Genomic DNA, 220 nt, shown 5'->3' with positions numbered 1-220 from the left:
TTACTCATGTTAAAATATACAGATATTAGTGGTGTGTGTACTTAAATATAATACACATGTAGGCAATATTATATGTATAATATTGCATATATGTATATTCAGGGAATGGAAGTAACGAAGTTACAGTTACAAGTTACTTTTTTGGTAACTTTACTAGTAACTGAGTTACTTTTTTTCTTTGGTAACTGTAACGGTAACGAAGTTACATTTTTTTGGTAAC

Source organism: Trachymyrmex cornetzi, unplaced genomic scaffold (assembly GCF_001594075.2).
Source record: "Trachymyrmex cornetzi isolate Tcor2-1 unplaced genomic scaffold, Tcor1.1 scaffold1269, whole genome shotgun sequence".
Lineage (NCBI taxonomy): Eukaryota > Metazoa > Arthropoda > Insecta > Hymenoptera > Formicidae > Trachymyrmex > Trachymyrmex cornetzi.
The sequence above is the reverse complement of the archived record's forward strand: the minus strand, read 5'-3'. Positions refer to the sequence as shown.